Source organism: Chelonia mydas, chromosome 6, assembly GCF_015237465.2.
Source record: "Chelonia mydas isolate rCheMyd1 chromosome 6, rCheMyd1.pri.v2, whole genome shotgun sequence".
Taxonomy (NCBI): Eukaryota; Metazoa; Chordata; order Testudines; family Cheloniidae; genus Chelonia; species Chelonia mydas.
In genome coordinates this window covers 27,581,726-27,591,360 of record NC_051246.2, presented here as the reverse complement: position 1 = coordinate 27,591,360, position 9,635 = coordinate 27,581,726, and positions in this window count along the sequence as shown.

The window sequence follows — 9,635 nt, the reverse complement described above, 5'->3', positions numbered from 1 at the left end:
TCCCACTCAATGCTGCCACTCCTCAGTCCTGTCTCCTCTGCCTCGTGCAGTGGCTGGTGGAGGGGACCCATGTGATAAACCCCCATGGACTGGTGGGAGGATGCAGGAGGGGTGTTCCTTTACCAGCAGCTGCCCCGGCAATCGTGGCTATGCCCATGGCACTGCCCCAGCCTTGGAGAGAGCTGATCATTTTAACAAGCAGAGCCAGTCTTAACATTCTAACTACTGTACATTCCAGCAGTGCAAAAATCCCTAATGGAGACAAGATGCTGATTCAAGCTGGGAACTAAAGGACCCATGGGCATCTGGGTCAGACTCATCATCGCCAGGAGCAGGAAATCAAGGTACAACACGAATTGACGCCTGCACGCTAGGTGCCCAAGCCACTAATGGGATGGGTCTTTCTTTTCTAATTGTTCAATCATATCAGCACAATGCCGCTGCTGTGCTATTAAGACTGAAATGGCCAAACCAATAGACCACGAAAGGGTACCTCGCTGAAAACTTAATTAGACCACCTTCATTAGCCTTCCTCAGCAAGAGTGCTCTGTTATGCTCGTAACAATGCCGTGTACAATTGCTATAAAATGCATTCTGGTAGAATCCAGTAAGATTACCCATAGCCTTTGCATGAACGATCACACCAGAGCCCCTTCCGTGCAGCTTCTTCTCAGACAAGTCCGGTTTCTGGTCTAAAGTGACTGTATCACTCTTTTAAAGGCACCAGATTGACCAAACTGGAGAATAAAGTCTAGTTACAGCTCAGCTCTTCCAGCTTCTCTCTAATGTCCTGCCAGTATGCCCCAGCTCTAGCCTGGGCAGCATTTGAATGGATAACTTAGAGATGGAAGTCCATTAGTAACCTGAGCCATCTACCTTCCTGCTTGACAAGAAGAAATTGGTGATACTGACTTAGCCCACAGGTCCATCAACACTGTTGTCCTGTCTCTGAGAGAACTTGGTGAACTTTTTCAACCCAAAACCCTTTTTCACCAAAAAAAATGCAGATTGAGGTGAACCGAAACATTTCACTGATTCCTGTCAAATCTGCCAAATTGTTTCGCGCGCACACACACACACACACACACACACGTGAAAACGACAGCGCATTTCATTTCAACATTTTCCAAACAAACCGTTTGATCTTTTTTCTATTTGAAATGGCTTTTTTATGGCTTTTTACTTCAGGTGTTTTTTTTAATTTATTTTAAACCCTTTAAAAAAAGCTCAAAAACAAAACAAGACATTTCACTTTGGGGTGAACAAAGTGTTGCCTTGGACCCAATATGATTCTTTTTTCCTTTTTTTTCCTTTTTGGCTTGCCAAAATATTGTCTTGTCTCCAGTCAACCCCAAATGCTTTTTAAAAACAATATTCAAAACAGCCAGAAAAACTGAAAAATGTGTTAGGCTTGGGTTACACTCAAACAGGGGTTCTCCAGCTTCATTGCACTGCCATCCCCTTCTGACAATAAAAATTACTACACGACCCCAGGAGGGGGGACCAAAGCCTGAGCTCAGCTGCCCCGGGTGGCAGGGCCATAGCCTGAGCCCCACCATCCCAGGCGGGGGGTGGGGGCAAAGCTTCAGCCCCAAGCTGGGGGCCTGTAACCTGAGCCCCTGAAGCCCTTGGGCTTTGGCTTCAGTCCCAGGCGGTGGGGCTCAGGCTTTGGCTTCGGCCCCATCCCCAACAAGTCTGAGCCAGCCCTGGCGACCCCAGGGATCCAACCCACAGTTTGAGAACCACTGCACTAGAAAATTAAGTCGGCTTAACTACATCTCTCAGGGGTGTGAAAAATTCATTCTCCTGAGTGGTGTAGTTAAGCCACCTAACCCTGGGTGTACACAGTGCTAGCTACCTCCTCTCAGGGAGTACTCCTCCCATCAGCACAGGTAGCATCTACACTGAAGTCGACACCAATACAGCTGTGCCACTGTTAACATTTCACGTGTAAAGTCCTTATTCACACAGCTCTGGTCTCTGACAGCCCAAAGCAGCACGAGATGCCTCAGAGGAAGGTGTAAGAATCCCTGTAGTGAACAGTTATGAAACAATCTGCCCAGAGCTGATGTTGCTTCCCTGACCTCTGTCATTTCCTAGTTGGCTCATTCCCTGAAGCAAAGCCTGGGGGTTTATAGCCTTCATCCTTTTTATCCTGTCTAATGTAGTCACGTGTTTCTGGTGTCCTCGGAGTAGGGAGCATTCTGAGGGCATGACAAGGATCAGCTGGGAGTGTGGTGAGAGTGACTTGCACTCTAACTATCCTAGGCTGCAATCGAGTGGGCTGTTACCAGCCAGTGTAAATTAAAGCAGCCCTGAAGCTGTTCCAGCTTAAGCCAGGGTATGAACTAGCTCCCCCTCATCTTTGCCTAGGATCAGGGGAGCAGAGAGGTGGAGGAACATCACCTTTACTCTCCTCTTGGAGCCCTGCACCAAGCTCAGCTCAGCTGGACTCAAGGTTCTAACCCAATATTCTTTATCCAGCCAGGGCAGAACTATACCCCCCCAAGTCATACCCCTCTGCCTGCCAAGGCCCAAACATAGAACGCAGTGTGTGACAAAGATCCAAAATGAGGCGCATAAATAAATCATTCATGCAGGACACTGACGGCTGTGTCCTGCATGAATCCCTTCCTTTAACATGAATGACTATAACCTCGGAGTTCTGCATTTCTGATGTAATCCATTTACCACAACAAAAGTGAGGAGACACCAAGTTGGTCTGGAATGTAGGTAACTGTGGGATTGACTGGAAGGAGGGACAGTTGAGAGGAACACTACTAGCAGATATGTGCTGTTATGCTTTGGGACTTGTCGTGCCACAGATTGTACTGCAGGATGCTTTCCATTCAGAAATCATATTGCATTACAGTCTATGAACTCTTGCAGGAATACCGCTACCTCCGCAGCTGTCTTCATCTTTAGGTTTGGGCTTTAAGCACCCGGTGGCAGTGCTTAAGTACCGGGTGACAGGCAAACTTTGTATAGGGAATGAATGAAACAGTTCAGATAAAATAAAAGCTGATACAACATTGGAACTAACCCAAACCAAGCTTTTCCTTCCATTTAACAAGTGCACCAAATGAGTTATGATCGTCTCTTTCTGCGACGGATCGTCTTGTCTGAAAGACAAAGGATGGTGTTTTAATGAACTACAGGGAATAGTGAACTGGCTTCTCATCTTTTCTCTATGCATAAACTGTTGGGGCCTGAGAGGGTGGATTAGTAGTAGTGGTAATAATAGTAATCAGATTTGTTATTTGTTTGCAGTAACATCTACACTGCGTTTGGTGTTGTCCATACGGAGGATTTGCCAGCCTGGATCAGACCTGAGGTCCAGGCTCCAGCCATGCCAGTATCCTTTCTCAGACAGATGCTTCAGAGGAAGGTGTAAGAATCACAAAGGAGGCAGAGTTAGAATAACCTTCCCCACAGTTTAGGTCTTACCCTAGAGATCAGGTGAGCTAATCACAATGGTCCCTTCTGGCCTTGAAATCTGTGGCTCCTGAGCTCTACTAGTTCTGGATTAACTTTAGCCTGGAAAAATTAGGTTTAATTAATATCCCTTCTAACATTTTTGTTAGCATTAATTACAACTCTGGTGTAACAGGGTGGTCAGCCCTTTAACAGCCAGGCAAAGGGGGTAAGGGGCCTGGGGCCAGCCAACCCTGGTCAATTATCAGACCCAGCTGGGCAGGGATGGAATGATTACAAAAGCCAGCACACCTTAGCAAGTGGCTCTGTTGGAGAGGAGCTACAGAAAACAGGTGGGTTGTGCTGAAGTTGGTGCCTTCCCTGTAGCACTGAGAGACGTCAGGGGGAAAATCATCTGGGATCTATAGCACACGGTGAGCAGAGGGACTGGTCTGTGTTTGAGTTAGTGACCTGTGCCCAGAGGGAAGTGCCTGAGAAGTGAGCACCTCTCCCAGACCTGAGGAAGAGCTCTGTGTGGCTTGAAAGCTTGTCTCTCTTGCCCACAGAAACTGGTCTAATCAAATCTGTTACCTCACCTGCCTGGCCTATCTCATATACAGGCTTGCCAGTGGCAGGCAAGGCCCTGTTACTTCAGTCACAATGTGCCTTTGCCACACTGATTGCCCAAAGCGGTGTTCTAATGTCCCAGTTGAACCTTTTGTGATGTTCCAGCCCTGCACCAAACTCCTAAGAATACGCAGTTGAGACCTCACCACTAATAGGATGCGTCAGTGAATTCTGCCCCAGTCTAACAGCCAGCAGGACAGCTGCCTCTTCCTGCAGCCACCTTCTGTAGGGTGGCTTGACTCACTTTACACGACAAAGAAGAGCTCAGGGACTACCTGCTATCCACCAAGTTACTCCGTGTCTTCTTTCACAGTTTCATAGAATATCAGGGTTGGAAGGGAACTCAGGAGATCATCTAGTCCAACCCCCTGCTCAAAGCAGGACCGATCCCCAATTAAATCATCCCAGCCAGGGCTTTGTCAAGCCTGACCTTAAAAACTTCTAAGGAAGGAGATTCCACCACCTCCCTAGGTAACGCATTCCAGTGTTTCACCACCCTCCTAGTGAAAAAGTTTTTCCTAATATCCAACCTAAATCTCCCCCACTGCAATTTGAGACCATTACTCCTTGTTCTGTCATCTGCTACCACTGAGAACAGTCTAGAGCCATCCTCTTTGGAACCCTCTTTCAGGTAGTTGAAAGCAGCTATCAAATCCTCCCCCCATTCTTCTCTTCCGTAGACTAAACATCCCCAGTTCCCTCAGCCTCTCCTCATAACTCATGTGTTCCAGTCCCCTAATCATTTTTGTTGCCCTCTGCTGGACTCTCTCCAATTTTTCCACATCCTTCTTGTAGTGTGGGGCCCAAAACTGGACACAGTACTCCAGATGAGGCCTCACCAGTGTCGAATAGAGGGGAATGATCATGTCCCTCGATCTGCTGGCAATGCCCCTACTTATACATCCCAAAATGCCATTGGCCTTCTTGGCAACAAGGGCACACTGTTGACTCATATCTAGTTTCTCGTCCACTGTAACCCCTAGGTCCTTTTCTGCAGAACTGCTGCCGAGTCATTCGGTCCCTAGTCTGTAGCGGTGCATTGGATTCTTCCGTCCTAAGTGCAGGACTCTGCACTCGTCCTTGTTGAACCTCATCAGATTTCTTTTGGCCCAATCCTCCAATTTGTCTAGGTCCCTCTGTATCCTATCCCTACCCTCCAGCGTATCTACCTCTCCTCCCAGTTTAGTGTCATCTGCAAACTTGCTGAGGGTGCAATCCACACCATCCTCCAGATCATTTATGAAGATATTGAACAAAACCGGCCTCAGGACTGACCCTTGGGACACTCCACTTGATACCGGCTGCCAACTAGACATGGAGCCATTGATCACTACCTGTTGATCCTGACAATCTAGCCAGCTTTCTATCCACCTTATAGTCCATTCATCCAGCCCATACTTCTTTAACTTGCTGGCAAGAATACTGTGGAAGACAGTGTCAAAAGCTTTGCTAAAGTCAAGGAACAACACGTCCACTGCTTTCCCTTCATCCACAGAATCAGTTATCTCGTCACAGAAGGCAATTAGATTAGTCAGGCATGACTTGCCTTTGGTGAATCCATGCTGACTATTCCTGATCACTTTCCTCTCCTCTAAGTGCTTCAGAATTGATTCCTTGAGGACCTGCTCCATGATTTTTCCAGGGACTGAGGTGAGGCTGACTGGCCTGTAGTTCCCAGGATCCTCCTCCTTCCCTTTTTTAAAGATGGGCACTACATTAGCCTTTTTCCAGTCGTCCGGGACTTCCCCCGATCGCCATGAGTTTTCAAAGATAATGGCCAATGGCTCTGCAATCACATCCGCCAACTCCTTTAGCACTCTTGGATGCAACGTATCTGGCCCCATGGACTTATGCACATGACTTCTTCCCTCAGATTCTAGTTTGTTTGGTTGCTTCAGGAACAATCCCCTTGTCTGGTGTAATTGCTCATGGGAGTGCTAGTTGGGGGAAGAGGTTTACGGGGGTGGAGGGGTGGGAACTACCAAATATATCAATGCTGCAAACCTTTTTTTTTTCTTTTTTTCATTTTATTCCGTTCTAACCGCACAATAAGCTGCACTAAGGTGTGTGTTGCTAGGCCTAATATAGACTGTGAGTAAGATCCACCAGTGGAAATCACAGCTTTCCTTGTCTACTCCATGTATCTGCACGGGTGTGATGTTGTCCACCAGTTGCTGGAATCTGGACAAATCCCCAGTATAGACATAGTCCTAGGGCCACTTCCTGATGGGCTGAAAGGCCTCAGACTTTGCCCTTGTGCCTCCTGTGGCACCCGAGCCTAGTTATGCTCCCCTCCAACAGTGCCTCAAATGTCTATGTTTAAAAAAACCAAACAAACCTAAAATGAATGAGAAACCGACCCCCATAGTGCCCAGGTAGCCAGGAGCTGCTTCTCCCAATGCTTTTATTACTGATCGCGGCAGCAATTGCCAGGCTTTGCAATTGTTGAGCACAGTGAGGGCAAAAGGACCATTTTGAATTGTTTCGTACTCTTTGGGCTTCTGCAGAAGGAGGGAAGTTTTGCTTTATCCAGAGAGCCAAAGTCTAAAAGACCCAAATTGCCCCTGCCCCGAGAGGAAGAATGCGGATCAGAGGGGAAAGTGAGGCCAAGACACGCCTGATGACAGAAAAGTAGAACCCATTATAACTCTGTAGGTGATCTGTGGCTGATGGAACAGACTGTGGCTCTTAAAGCCAGAGCCACGCAGGGGTGCGGAGTGGTTTGAGGACATCTCATTCGTAATAGTAACTTGAGTCATTCTATCCAGGGTATTTATGTGCTCCTCATTAGCATAGTATCTGAGCACTTCATAATTCTTACTGTATTTATCCTCCCAACATGCCTGTGCGGTAGGCAAGTGCTTTTTATCCCCATTTTACAGATGGGAAACTGAGGCACAGGGAGCGTACGCCCAAATCCTCAAAAATATTTAGGTACCTAAATGCCATTGAAGATCTGGGCCTAAATGACTTGCCCAAGAGCACAGAACTCAACCCGGGTTTCTCAGGCCAGGCCAGTAACAGCCGGACCATTCCTTCTTCTGGTTGTAGAGTACTGGGTCAGGCAAAATGCGTCTGTAGGAGCAATTCCATCACTTTCATTTTGAATGTTCAGCATGCCCCGCTCCATCCTCACCTTTGGATCTCCAGCTGGTGTGTTGAGACGCATGAGGCTCTGGCCATACCACGGCCTAGCCGGGTACCTTTGCTGTGTGACCAACTCATATTCAAGGGGTGACATTGGCACAGAGGGTCAAAACAAGACCTATGTATCCCTTCAGCCTTCACAATGGGGTTTAAGTGAGAGGGAAGTAGCGCATAGGCCTCTAGGGTCCTGGCTGCCCTATACACAGACGTGTGAGGGTTGGAAAGGACTTGCTACACACAGATCTCTGGTGGAAAGTGTGCCACTAGGGAGATCTGGAGCACAGATTATCTGCCCTGGAACAGCTACATGACATATACATACATGTGTCCGTTGTGGATTCCAGTATCTCTGCTCGCAGGTCCATATCTTTAGTGAGAAAAGTGATGTGGTGTTAATGCAAAGGATCCCTCAGTATAGAATTCATGTGTTTTGCATTAACCGCAGGTCCCTGTCTGGGGGGACCCTAAATTAACGTCATGCCCCTTAAACTGGCAGCACTACACTGCCTGAGTGTGCTGTTAAGAGAAGTACAGAAGAGAGGTTGCTCTCCAGAACTGTTTACAGGGCTTCATCAGTGGTCTAAGTGTGAGGTAGGGGTGGTTAGGCCCCCACCTCTCAGTGGAGGTGCTCAAGGTGGTTCCCTTCAATTTAAATGAGAGGCCTGCTAACAGGGCATTCCCAATAAAGCCATCTTGCCTTTGGAACTTGCTTCTGACCCTTCGTCTGCCAGGCCCTAGATTTGCTAACCTTCCCAGATTTGCTCTATCTCTTAGCAGGCCTGCTGCAGGAGATGCCCGTTATGTCTGGAGTGGAACTGTGTGGCTATTGTATCTTAAACTGTATCAAAGTGCCCAGAACTAAGGCAGAGGGGGAGGGAAAATCTATGCATTGAAAGAAATAATAATTTAAGCCCTTGTGCTTAAAAGGCAGTGTGGTCTAGTAAACAGGGCCTTAGACCAAGGGTCCTGGGTTTTATTCCAGGTTCTGTCATTAACCTGCTATGTGAAAGGGCAAGTCACTTAACCACTCTGTGCTTCTTTCCCCCTTTGTCAGCTTAGATAGTAACTTCTTTGGGGCAGGGACTGTCTCTTACAACGTGTTTACACAATGCCTAGCATAGTGGGGTCTGATGTCTGCTGAGGCCTCTAGGTGCTACCCTTATAAATAATATGAACTGGCCTTATCGTTTGTTTAGTACAGATGAAAATTGCTACCGGTTATTAGAGCTGGTTGCAAATTCCTTTTTTCGCCACAAAAAAAGTCAACCAAACATCTTTTTTCAACTTCTGTTTGTTTGCTGGGTCTCTGGGGTTTTTATCTTTATCTTTCGCTAACTGGAGTTAAACACCTAGCAAAAACAAAATGGGTGAGGAAATATCTTTTATTGCACCAGCTTCTGTTGGTGAAAGAGACAAGCTTTTGAGCTACATAGACCACAGACCTGAAGAAGAGCACTGTGTGGCTTGAAAGCTTGTCTCTCTCACGGACAGAAGTTGGTCCAATGAAAGATATTACCTCACCCACTTTGTCCGTAATATCCTAGGACCGACATGGCTACGACACTTCTAGCAAAAACAAGACGTTTTTAATTTATCTTAACCTGCTAACTCTTGTGAATTGTGAATACAAAATGCCTTGTCCTTGCTAGGATTTTAACTTGAACATTGATTTTAACTAAACATACTTTTTTTCCTAGTGAAGACAAGCCCACTCTGGCTATGTCTTCACTGCCAAAAAAGGTGTGTTTTACAGCAAGATAGATAATGCAAGTTAACTATCCTGCTGTAAAATCCTAGAGGAAGCAAGACACAGGTAGTTCTTACCTTGATGTAGCTAGTCAAGGTCAACAGTATGCTCCCTCCACCTGGGGTTTATCTCAACTACCAGCATCAAGATAAGAGCTGACTCAAGTTAGTGATCTCTTTGTAAAAACCTGCCTTATTTGGCAGTGAAGACATGGCCTCTATTGCACTCAGTGGCACAGATAATAGGGAGAGACACAGAATTTCAAACCTTTGAAAGGCTTTTGGTTTTTTATGTACATTGTTTTGAAATTACCTGGAGGGGGGTGGAGCCACCTCAGAAGCACTTTGGCTGAGAAACTTTGGCCAGTTCCACCAGTTAAAAATGATGTTCCGTTCCTGTTTTCAGTGGAGTGTTTTCTACTGTCAGCTGATTTCCACTGAGTTCCTGTGTGGACCTACTCCACTCTCACTGGCTGTACGGTGCCATAGAATGACCTGCATGTTTCTCTGCAGAGACTCTGTCCTGGCGGGAGGATGAGGTTAAAACTCCAGTGTGGGCTTGTCACCGGTGGAGAAGCACCAACCAGACAGCTGTTCTCTGTTGAACAGACAGAGGGCCCCCTCAGCCTGCTCAATGTGCACACGAGGAACAGAATCTGCTCTGGGTTTCTGTGCACACCTTGAAAGGCCGCCAGCCTTGA